The 8,866-nt window shown below is 54.5% G+C and overlaps 1 protein-coding gene across 1 annotated transcript in view; it reads right to left on the bottom strand.

Annotated features, from left to right (window-relative positions):
• JPH3 (junctophilin 3) overlaps positions 1-8,866 on the bottom strand; it is a 53,216-nt gene that overhangs the window by 1,009 nt on the left and 43,341 nt on the right. The gene's annotated exons all lie outside the window — the stretch shown is intronic.

Raw genomic sequence — 8,866 nt, 5'->3', positions numbered from 1 at the left:
TGGGGATGGCTTGGAGGAGTCTCCCAAAGACACTTCCCAGCAGACAGGGAGGGTTGCGCAGGTATCCTGAAAACAGCAGGCGCCAGGCCGGCACGCAGCGGTCTGTCTTAAGGCGCCGTTTTGGGAAGGCGCTAATAACCTTTCCGGCAGTTCTTACGGACCAAATTAAGCTCCCGGGGGCTGTGTGGAAACCGTTGCAACACGTGTCACAGCTGGCCCGTGTCGGGCACCCACCGCGGGCTGGGTTGAAGCGCGCCCCAGAAGCACCCGTTATGCTGAGCGGAAAGGCAGCCCAGATCACCTGGACCCCATGAGGATGTGGTTGTTGGACCCTATTAACATCCCGGGAATGATGGGAAGAGACCACTGGGCATCGAGACTGCAGACAGCCCTCCAACGTGTCTCTTTTGCAGAGCACCGGTCAGAAAAGCATCCACCCTGCCACCTCGTCCCTGCCAGGAGACATTCGCCGTCCTGCAGCGTGAACGTGGCTCGCGTCGGGGCGAGCGAGCGTGTGCGCAGGTAGGTGGTAGCTATTTCTTGGAGCGACTGGTATCCTCAGCTATTCTGGCTGCAACGGAGCCGTGCCAGCTTTAATCGCCTGGAATGGTACAAACGCTTCTCTCTATGCTCCTGTCCCCGCAGCCAAGCTGCAGGGTGGGCACGGGGCAGGGGTGGGTGCCCTTTCTAAGTCCCAGTCCTGCTCTGCAGAGCTGCTGGGAAAACAAAAACAATCCCAGAAACAAAGCTCCTTGCTGTCCAGGGATCGTTTCTCCTCTGAGCAGGCTGATTCAGTTCGCATTTGGGAGTGGGTGGGAGCGAGGATGCTGGAGCTTGCTGGAAAAGCATATTTGTAGCTTAGCAACAGGGTCAGAGGAAGCCAACCAAATGGAGGGATTGCGGAGAGCCTCTCCTGGCAGCCAGGTATCCACGCCTGACTGCTTCCAGCAAACCTCTCCGCCTGCGCCACGCAAAGCCTGTCAAAGGCAGAAACCGCCTCCCTGTTGCCACTCCTCATCCTCCCTCCAGCCTCGCCGCTGCCAAGCGCCGCGATGCAGTGTGTTATTTACGTTTGGGGGAGGGGGGGTTTAGCTTCATTTCAAAAGATTATTGGGTTTCATGATTTTTTTTGAGCTCGCGTTAATATAATAACAGATTGCAGGTGATTATCACCGTCATTGTTTCTGTTGGCAGGGCACGGCAGAGACACGAAACGCGTTTGGTTCCCTCCACCTCGCAGCCAGGGAAGGACTCAACCGCTCTCGCTTGTGCTGGCGTTAGCCCTGGTCCGCTCGCCGATTGACTTCCCCTGCCAAAGCAGCCGCGGCCATTTCTGCCCCTGCTCTGCTCAGACTACTACGGCGTTTCGAGACCACCAAGGAGGCCAAGTTATGAGCTGACACGAGCCTGGGATAATCTGAAGGTTGCTTTCCCCTCCCTGACTAAAAGCATAGGGCAGGGCTGGCTGCTTCTGAATTCCCTGATGTCACAGAATCATGGAATGGTTTGGGTTGGAAGGGACCTTAAAGACCATCTAGTTCCAACTCCCCTGCCATGGGCAGGGCCACCTTCCACTAGACCAGGTTGCTCCAAGCCTCATCCAGCCTGGCCTTGAAGACATCCAGGGATGGGGCATCCACAGCTTCTCTGGGCAACCTGTTCCAGTGCTTCACCACCCTCTCTGTGAAGAATTTCTTCCTGATATCTAATCTAAACCTCCCTGATTTCAATTTGTACCATGTCTTAGCTCGCCAACACGGACACTGTGGGATGGACCTGTTGGACCGACTGAAATCACAACCCCTCGCTCCTTGTCTTGATGCTGATGGGATGGTGTCCAGGGAGGGAGCACGCCCTTCATTTATACACCAGTGCATCAGTCGTGCCCTCATCTAGAAAAATGGGGGGTGTGTGTGAGGGGGGGGTCAACAAACTAAGCACTATGCACCTACTCGCTTGCATCAACCAGCTTCCCATGGCCGAATGTTTTGCTCAGCTCCCTGGTCCGGCCTGCACCCATCTGCATCTCGCAGCCCCTGTTCCGTGCAGAGGCAGGAGAAAACGCTTGCTTTGGCACCGCATATGCGCGGTCTTCCACGTTTGCCAGCAGAAGCATCCCAGAAATAGGATGACCTGGGAGGGGAGGGGTCTCTGCAAACTGAGCAGCTCAAATCTGGCTGTCTGACAACCTACAAAAGCTGCTTCCTTTTTACAGTTCCCTCGTTTTAACACCCTCTTGCCCATGCTGACTCCGACAAGGGCTCTCCGCGCAGCAGTTGCAGGTTCGGCTCCTCTCCCCCCGGTGAGACGCCAGCGTATCCTGGCAGGGGCTGGAGTCCTGCCTGCGGCAGCTGGTGCATAAGCAGCTTTGCAACTCCGAAGCTTCTGTTTTAGCTCCAATTACTAATCCTGCTGCACTTCTAAATGCTTATGCCTGGCTTATTTCTAATTTGTGAGGCCTTTGTGCCTTAACCTCTGCTCAGAGGAAACGCTTGCCCTTCTCCCCTTTGATAGCAAGGATGTCCTGGGATATGTGTCATCTAAGAAGTGACTCCTGCTCCGTGCCCGGCCAGAAGATGAATCACTTCTGGGTTTGTGCTCGGGAAGAGATGTTTTGCTGAGCCCAGCCTGGCAATAGGTCAGTGAACTCCCTTTCACTGCAGCCACAGCGTTTGAGAACTGGCAGCTTGTACAGCTCTTCACGCCACAGGGTAGCCCTCCACCCTGAGCCCCCCGCCTCTCGAAAGAAGAGAAACAGCCCTTGATTTGCCACTTTGCATGTTGCTTTAGTAGTTCTGTGGTGCTTTGTCTCATCTTTGGCCTTCTTGAGGCTTAGAAAAGCCCAAAGAAACCCCCGAGGCCAGTGGAATCGCAGGCTCTGGGGTGCTAGGAAGCCAGAGGTCAAGCTGGTTTTTCCGAGCCTGGGGTTTGTGTGTCAGCAGCCCGTTAAGCTTTGCTTTTTTATCTTTTATATTTAAAAAAAAAAAAAAAAAGAGCTACACCGCTCTCTTTAGCCCTGAAATAGTAGTGCTAAAGCAAGCCGTCAGGAACCGCAGGGATTTGCCTGTCATCCCGGAGACAGGGCTCGGCTGCGAAACGCCGTGCTGCTTCCCAGCACAGTGCCTGCAAGTCCAGAACCTGCTTTACTGGGAATCAGGCGCCAGTTGGCAGCGTCCTCTCACCCAGCTTCAGCTGCCTAAACGTTAGGCGCCTAGGCTGTCTGTAGACCAAGGGACGCGAGAGAAATTCCACCCAGAATGGTTACCAGCCTGGCTCCAGGAAAGGCAAAACGAAATCAAGCTCCGCTACACCTAAGCCTCCTCCAGCGTGCTGGATGATGGCAGATTTCATCAGCAAAGCGAGGCAGCTCTGGGGCTGGCATCTTTTATTGTTATTTTTGATAATAAGATCCCTGGGCTCCTTCATACGAGGAGGAAAACACCTGCCAAGGATGGGCAAGGCACGCCAGTACTAGCTGGGCGAAAGGCGGCTGCTGTCTACGCAGGGAGAGCCTCCAAGGACTCTTAAGATTTCCTCCGAAGTTTAGAGAGCTGAGACAAACACTAAAACAGGAATAAACCCTTGTTACAGCACAGGAGGAGTGATGGTAATCGTAGCTGTTGAAGCAACGAGTGAGGGTTTCTTCCAGGCCGTTTGGCAGACGGCAGCTCCGATGGTGCCTGCAGCCGAGCACCGCCAGCTCTGCCCCTCCGTCCCGTTTGTTTTTATCCTTGAACTGTTGTGTAGCAACTCAGGAGTCTTACTGGGAATACAAGGGACAGCTGGCTTACAAATACAATTGTAGCATAATTAATTTAAGCATTAACAATCCATTCTTATCTGTTATCGCAGGGTACAAGCTCTGTCTCTCTGCCATGGAAACCATAGTGCAGGTTACCTAGGAATCCCTCTGGGATCTATTAAGTGTAATTACTAAGGACTTGGATCAGCAAAAAAATATATATGCATTGTTTTCCAGCCTCAGCACTGCGGAAAGTGCTGAAAACTTAGCAGCTCCGTGACATTTGTGCTGAATTGTCACATAATTGCCAGGAACAGGCTGCTGCGAAACGGTTAAGGAGCATTTAGCAAAAGAAACATAAGGGATTCGCTTGGCTTTCTCCAGCGGATTACAGCATCTCCCATGACTTGAGGAAGGGAGCCCAGGAGATGCCGAACGCGCCCGTGTAAGCAGAACAGGCGCTTGATACCAGTGCGCAGCTGAGTCGGGCGGTATGGAAGAACCTGCTCCTGCAGAAAAAGGTGGATTTATCCCGAGGTGGTGTCTGTTAATGAATTATTTTCTCCCCTCTGGTTCAGTCCTCACGTTACAGGTAGCTGGAGCGAGGTGCACGTTTGGAGCTGCGTGTATGTTTTCAAGATCTTTGGTTCTCGTGCTGGTGTCTGATCCCAGCTTTCTCCAAGCTGGAAGATGTGGCACTGGGCTCAAAACCCTAAAATGAATGCAGGGTGACGGGAGCAAAGCTAGCCAGGTGCTCTCTTCAGGTACATCCGAGGGCCCCTGAGACAAAAAGGGTTTCAAAAGGACACTGTCACGTTAAGCACTGCGTTTCTCTCTGAGCACGATTTACCTCGCGGTGTTGCAGGCAATGCCTGCAGTCTCTGAACATGAAAGAGATGAGAGGACGAAGAGTTTCCGACTACCCTTTGTTTTAAAAAGAAACAACCCCCGGACCGTTGGCTGCGCGCATGTGCCGCCGCAGCCCCTGCGGCGATGCTCAGACCTGGCTCGTCTCTGGAGGTGTGACGGCAGCCGGGTGTCTGCAGGCCTGATCCTCCTCCTTACTGCCACGTAATTAATTATTGCTTATACTTGTACGGACGTGTGTGCGTGCCACGGCCGTTTGGGATTGGGGTTTGAACCTCTGTGGTTGAGATGAGAGAATTAGGGAAAAGCCAGACACTCCTGTGTTAGGAGACCTGGGGAAGGCTCCTGATGGGGAAAAGAAAATAATGGAAAAGCCTTAAATGGGTAGACTGAGAGGACCACAGGGATAAGCCACAAGGTTTAGTCCAAAGGATGAGAACCCCCAAAAAGTCCCCGGCCCCTTTCCCATGGGCTGGTCCAAGGGCAGATAGTTGGGAGCATCTCCGTGCACGGCATTGAGCATGGTCTGAGGTGCAGTGAGGCTTCACCATCCCAACAGCGGGTGCCCGTCCGGGGCAGAGGAAACAAGCTGTTATTTTTCTCTCATTTTACACCCTTTTGGGCTAAGGGTTCCTAACTTTTCTGAAGAAAACACTCCACCTTGACGTCAATCCCTTCAAGAACAACGGCTGGAAAAGGAAGCATCCGCCACCTGCGTTGGCAGGGAGGTGCCGCTTCTGGGGCGCATTGCTGCGCACCGTGCCCCCCTGCCTCGCTCCAGGGAAGCCTGGGCTGAGCCCCCTGCCCGGGTACCCTCCCTCGCCCCCGCTCCGGCTGCACGGCGCGTTTCGGTGAGCCCTGCGCTGGCTGCAGATTGGCTGCCTCCTCCTCACTTTCCCCAGCGACAGCAAAACCTGCTCAGAATATCTTGATGGAAAATACACCCCTCGCACGGAAAGGGAGCGAGGAAGATGCGGCAGCTGCTGGAATCCCTGCCCGGCGGGTACCTGGAGGGGACAAGGGGGGTCTCTCTGGGGTCCCTAACCCAGCAGATGCCTTGCAAACTCCGCTTGCTGCAGCTGCTTCCCCTGGTTTGGCTGCAGGAAGAAGCTGTAGCCTTAGCAAACAGCGGAGATCACTGAGATTTTCTCCGGCAGCATGTGACAATGGAAGAAAACGTCACGGGTGACTGGGGTGGATTTTTTTTTTTGGCTGCTGCCCTACCATCAGGCTGTATCAGTGAGATGAGAGAGAGGGATTTTTCAAGGGCCGAGTCTCGAGCCTACTCACATCTCCAGGGTGCCTTTAGTGAGACCGCAGCGTGTCCCTAGAAGTCTTCCTCTAAATGCCCGCGATTGCTCCTGCTAAACGAGGACAGGCCGATGAATCAGGCTCCGTTCGTGCCTGAACACTGGCCCTTCTCGCTGGCATGCTGAGCACCTCTGCGCTTAAAACACTTCTTTGCCCTCTTAGAAGCTGCAGATGTTGAGCACCTGCAGAAAAGGAGATGTATTCTTTTTTTTCCCCCCCCAACGCTAAAAACGTGGTGTGTTTTGTGCTGATGGATAAAAGGGTTGCTGGCATTTTAGACAGCCTCTTTCCAGCGTCTCAACGATACCTTCTTTCCTTTCCCATTTTAGATCTTCTCAAAGGCTCGAGGAACCTGTGAAGCATTCGGGCGCAGGCTTGAGCTTCGCGCCTCGTGGGCCTTTAAGGATGGTGACGTTAAGTCCCTTAACCCGACGATGCCGACACCGGTCCCGGCGCCTTCGTTTCCGCTTTCGCCTGCCCGACCGCTGACAGCTGATGTGAGTTTGTTCTGAGCGTGCAGGGGTCAGCGCACGCAGCGGCACAGAAAGATCGGGTGGCTTTCAATGTAATTTTAAAGTGTTTTTATGACTGCAGCGCCGGCTTGATGACCCTGAAACCCCAAAGTCCCCTGATAGCCAACGGCACGCAGCGCTGAATTTCATCAATGTTATTGAGCGCTGGCCTCAAGAAATGACCTTTATAGGAGCAATTTTCAATTACTAATGTGCAGCCCCAATGAAGGGGGGTTCTGGGCGCCTCTTTTTAAGGGACTGATGAAAAATAGCTGAGAAAAACCAAGTTCCTTTGGCTCACACAGCAACCTGTCCATCTGACTCCTCTGCAGGGGTCTGCATCCCTCCCCCAGGCACACACTGCAAGAGCTTGGACACCAAGGGATGCCCCCCCCAAGCCATTCCAACCTCATTTCTAAGACACAGATCAAGAGGTGTGGGGAGGGAAGTGATAGTTTTAAGACTGCGTTTTTCCAAGACCTGCATCCCTATCCCGTTCCCACGAGCACTGCCGGAGGTGTGCCTGCTCTCAAAGCTGGAGCTGGCACTCCCAACGCAGAGCCAACCCACCAGGCTCATTGACGTGGAGCTGGTTTATGACAGATTATTTTTAAAACAAGCCAACCTGTGAGGGTGACCACCGTTCCGCGCAGGCATACTCCAGGTAGGGCAAAAATAGCCCTCCTCAGCTAAGAGCATCCTCCTCGGTCACTGGCAGGCACCTTTCTGACACAGCCCAGCTGCCTGGGGGATGAGAAATGCCCATTTCGGTGAGCAGCTTCGCAGATGGCAGTGCTGCGGATCACAGGGAGGCAGGCTGTCACGCAAGCTGAAACGGCGTGGGCACACACGCGTGCGCCCGGCCAGCCTTTCCCGGGGGGTGTCCTTCGCCTGCACGCCAGAGGCGAGCTGCTGGGAGTCGGGAAGGGAGGGGTACTTCAGGCTGGCATGAGAAATGGGGCTTTGGGGAAGTTGAGGAGCCTTAATTCTGTGTGAAAAGAGCTGGAGCGTGAGCAGGACGCAGTGGGGTTTTTGCAGGACTAAGCGTGCAAGTGCCCCGTGTTCCTGAGCTTGCGCAGAGGGAGGTGGATGTGGGGATTGTGGGATAAATCCTTCCCCCTTAGCTCTCCCTTCCTCTTCCTCAGGGACTCACTATGTGGGATAAATCCTTCCCCCTTAGCTCTCCCTTCCTCTTCCTCAGGGACTCGCTCAAGTTTGAAATGCTTTGAGATCCTTGATGGCAGGTGCAGGCAAGGTCACGGCGTTAGGTAGGAGGGGGGAACACAAATCACTGCACCTCCCATTCCTCTGCTCCCGTCCGACCAACACTGGCCCCCACCCCCCCCGCCAGGCCCCTGGAACAAAACCCTGCTAACACAGTGCATTTCTTGCTAGAACAAATTGTTGCTGGCATTGTAGGTTATTTAAATCCACATATTATCTCTTCCTCTGTATTACATTAGCTTCCTCCCAAACCTTCGCCATCTGTTCCACCCTCGGTTATGAATGTGAGAAAACTGAACATGCTGCTTCCCAGCTACAGCACTTAAAAAGTATGGTGTGCATCCTAATGGCTTTTCCGTGTGCCTCTCCATGCAGGCTGTGCCCCTTCGCGGCTGCCCGGGACTCACTCGAAATAGCCACTAATGCCACGTGGCTATTGACCTCCAGCGGTGCAGCTCAAGCCCTCCTCTCCAGGCGGGGGGTTTGGGGGCTCTGGCTGGGGTCTGCCTGCGAGGTGGGAGCCTTGGGAGCGCGTCTGACTCGGGCTGGATGGGGAGAGACACCAGGATTTCTTGTGCCAGAGGTCTCCCCGAGGAACGCCAGGCTCCAGCGAGGAGAAACGGCCGTTTCGCTCCTTCATGCCACGTTTCGGGACTTCACCCCATCTCTCCCAGATCCCTGCTGCCGCAGGAGGTCGCGTTATCAAAGGTGCTTGACCATCTGCGAGTCCCACAGAATTCCAAAGGGTTGATGTCCCTGCAATGACTGCTGCTGTTTTCCCCCTCCGAGAGCCTGTCGGGCTCCTGATGCTCCCTGTCACTTCTCTGGTGCTTCCCAGGTGCCTGCGAGCAGGTAAGGACCGCTCTGGCCTCAGCACCCGCCTGGCTGCTCGGCGGGGTGTGCTCAGGGCTGGCAGCTCTTTTTGGAGCTCTGTCTTTTTTCTAAGCTGGCAAGATGCGTCCTACGGTGCAGTCCACCAGTGAACATGCCGTGTTCAGCTCTTCTTACAAGCTGTGTGGGTGCTTCCGAGCCTGCGCCGAAGCCTGCGAGATGACTAGGAAGCCAGAAAGCTACAGGGCTGTGTGTGTGGGGGTGATTTATCCACAGCCACAGCAGGGAAACTGTGGCAGGGCTGTAGTTTAGTCCTTCCTGCATCCCGGCTGCTCAGGGATGTCACCGCTGCCTCCCTCTCCAACCCGTTCGCTCTCAT

Source organism: Eurypyga helias, unplaced genomic scaffold, assembly GCF_000690775.1.
Source record: "Eurypyga helias isolate BGI_N326 unplaced genomic scaffold, ASM69077v1 scaffold8650, whole genome shotgun sequence".
Lineage (NCBI taxonomy): Eukaryota > Metazoa > Chordata > Aves > Eurypygiformes > Eurypygidae > Eurypyga > Eurypyga helias.
This window is presented reverse-complemented; position numbering and strand designations above follow the sequence as displayed.